This window comes from Hipposideros armiger, unplaced genomic scaffold (genome assembly GCF_001890085.2).
Source record: "Hipposideros armiger isolate ML-2016 unplaced genomic scaffold, ASM189008v1 scaffold_581, whole genome shotgun sequence".
Lineage (NCBI taxonomy): Eukaryota > Metazoa > Chordata > Mammalia > Chiroptera > Hipposideridae > Hipposideros > Hipposideros armiger.
This window is the reverse complement of record NW_017731931.1, coordinates 379,070-382,285: the sequence shown is the minus strand read 5'-3', so window position 1 is coordinate 382,285 and position 3,216 is coordinate 379,070. Positions and strand designations below refer to the sequence as shown.

At 50.8% G+C, this 3,216-nt stretch overlaps 1 long non-coding RNA gene across 1 annotated transcript; it reads right to left on the bottom strand.

Annotated features, from left to right (window-relative positions):
• Positions 1–631: 631 nt before the first annotated feature.
• Positions 632–2,454, bottom strand: LOC109371575 (uncharacterized). Its single transcript, XR_002121903.1, has 3 exons — positions 2,353–2,454; positions 1,189–1,298; positions 632–897 (listed from the first exon to the last, which is right to left on the bottom strand). It is a non-coding gene; the product is annotated as an uncharacterized LOC109371575 (long non-coding RNA).
• Positions 2,455–3,216: the final 762 nt, after the last annotated feature.

Here is a 3,216-nt window from a genome sequence, read left to right as displayed (position 1 = left end):
TGTTGTTCCCATTTTAGCTGTAGAGGGAGCAGCGTCACTGGCCCTCATGTGGGATCCAAACTGGGGCCTTGCTGCTTAGAGCTGGCGTCCCAAGCCAACTCTTAACCAACGCGCCACTTGGCCGGCCCTCATCATATACCTTTTGAGTTTTATACCTATACCATGTAGATTCAATATATCTATATCTGCTTCTATATGCATATGAGATCTCTAGAAAGGTAACAGCCGAAACTCGCCACAGTCACTTCCTCTGCAGAGGGGACTGGGGCTGCAGGACCCTGGGAAGGGAAACTTGGTATTGGACTTACTTTAGTTTTAATTTTTCATTACTTTGACGATGTGCAATTCTTACCCATTCATTAAAAAAGCAAAATGCATTTCTCCTTGCTCCTCTGGACTGCCCCTTTCCACCTCTGTCTCCTGGGTCCCCACCTCCCCTCCCATCCCTCCATGCAGACACACTCTGCAAGGACTGTGGAATCAGACAGACAGGTTCTTATTCTGACTCCCAGCTCCTGTCCTCATTTGTAAAATGGGGATAACTGCAGTGTCTATATTATCGGGTGTGGTGAGGGTTCAACGAGATAACATATATCCAGTGAGTGCTCAATAAATAACAGCTACCGTTAGCATTAGCTTGCTTTTCCAGAACATGAAGGGCTGGGTGGCTGAACCCTTCCAGGTCTTGCGCTGGAATGTATTACTTCCTTCCTTTAGCAGCTACTTCCAAACTTCAAAGGAAGAAAGAAGCGCCAAAGGCTTTGCGTCATCACGGTATCTTCTACTATTTACTGAGAGCAGCAAGAACATTCCTCTTGTTGGTACTTAGGGGAGTGGTGAAGGAGGGTGTCCCCAATTGCCCATCCTGGGGCCCCAAATTCCCAGAGTGAAGGAAGCCTGTTCAATGTAAACAGAAGGGGGTGGGGATCAGCTCTTGTAGGAGCAATAGCAGCTGGGAGTGGGGTGGGGAAGGGTACGTGCCAGGGCCTACGAGGGAGGGAGGGGGCTGTGTGCTCCGACTCAGGATTCGGGAGGGAGACTCAGACGCAAAGCCTGCCTCGCCCCAGGGCCAGCATGGAGCTTTCCATACCAGAGTCAAATATAGACCCATTTCCATAAAAGCACCAACCTGCTTCTATAAATACCTCAGCCAGTTTTCCGGGGTTCTCATGTGACTTTGATGCCTACCTCCTTGTCTGCGGGGATCCGTCGCCATGGTTACCAGACCACATGACCAGCCGCTCCTCATTCAACGCAAGTTGCTGCATCCTGGACTGGGGGTGGGGTGATGATGGGGGCTGGAGGGAGGGCGGAGGAGAGGGAGAATGGGGATGAACAATGAATAAAGATAAATTGCCCCGTCTTGGGAGGAGACTGCAGAACCCTAGCTTCCCTGCAAGGATGCTCTGGCAGAATTGATTCCCCAAGCTGTCTGTAAGGAGGGGGACGTTTTTATTTGAGAAGCTGTGGACATTCCTGTCTTTAAGTCAAAGAAGCAAAGGTTCAGAGCTGGAAGGCACCTTAACAGTCCTCTAAGCCACTACCCTTGTCAGATGAAGAAAATGAGGTGCAGAAAGGTGGAGTGACTTGTCCAAGGTCACATGGCAAGTCATTTGCAAAACTAGGGAAAGAATGATGGTATGTGACATTAGCTGACTCCTCTTCACCTAATTTGGCCTCAGCTCTGGGCTGTGGGCTGCAAGGGCCACAGAGATGTGTGACTCTGGTGAGGGGGACTTGGGGGACCTTTGCTCCCAGTTTATCCCACTTGGTTGGAGTTATAGGGCCTCCGAGACAGGTGAAAACAGCTCATGTGAGTCTGTGCCAGGACTGGCCTTGGCCCCCACCTCTGGCCGATAAATGAGGAGAGAGGGGCTGTCGAGCAAAGACAGATGTAATCTATAGAAATCTTGGTAATCTATGGGAATCTTTTTTTATTAGAACACCCCAGATCTGCCCCCCTTCAGCTGAATCCTTCAAATATCACCCAGTCCTTCACCCTTTCTTGCTTGGCATTGCGGGATGAGATGAAAAGGTAGGAAAAGACCCATCTTGCCCTCACAGAGCTGCCGGGCTTCGGTACACATGGATAAGCAAATAGAAGTGAATCTAGTTAACATCCTGCTCCAGAAATGTTTCAGTCTAGAAATAAAGTGGGCTACAGAAGTCAGGGCAGGCTTCCAGGAGGAGGTGAAGAGGAGGGCCCAACCTGACACATGGATGGGAAGGAGCATTCTCGGGGGTATTGAGTGGTGGCCCAGGACCTGGGTGTGTGGGCAGGAGAACAGTGCTCTGACTGAGGTGGGCTGAGGGGGAAATGCTGGCCAAGTCTTAGGCTAGGATGCAGCCTACCACAGAGCTGATTCACATGGTTCAATCACATGGGCTCAAGCAGCCAGCAGTGGAGAGTCCCGGAGGAGACAGATTCAGAGAAGACAAAGAAACTCCTGCCTTGAAATATTCCTAAAAGAGACAGAACAAACAGAGACATCAGCAGTGGGCTCTGTCACCACCTAGCCTTGGGACAGGTGTCCTGCAGGATCCACAGAGCTTAAAACCCACCATACGGGAGGCTGGTAGCAGCTGGAGTGGCTCAGTGCTCTGTCTCCCTTATCTGTCACCTATGCAGTCTCCGTGGAGCTGTGGACACAGTGCCTCAGCTGCCCCTCCCCCACCAACTGTGGACTGGCCCTAACAGCCATCCCCAACCTCAAAGGTGAGAACAGTTAGTCTGATGAGGGCGGCCTGTGCAGGCCCGTGAGCAGGTCACACTTCCTCTGTGCTTTACAACCTGCTGAGCACCCAGGCTGTGTGTTTACCAAGACCGCCAGCTATTAGAGTCCAGAGACAGTGCCCAATCTGTTTCTATAAACCAGGGCGTTACATGGAAGCACAAAATCACTCATCCCTAGTTGGTGTTAGCTCGGTGGTGCAGACAGAGCACCGCTTTGGAGACAGACCCAATTCTATCCCTCACTCGCGTGACCTTGGGGAGCTGATTGAGATTCTCTCGACCTCAGTTGCTGATCTGTAAATGAGGATAATGTTACCTACAGTTGTGAAAATTAGAGACAATGATATCAAAGTGTCTGGCACACAGAAAGTGATGTTAAAAGGCAGTGGCCCCGTGGGTAGATGAATAAGTACATTTCCTCGTGGGTTCCCAGCCTCCATGTCACTCGCTCCAGAATTCCCTGAATCGTCCCACATGGGACC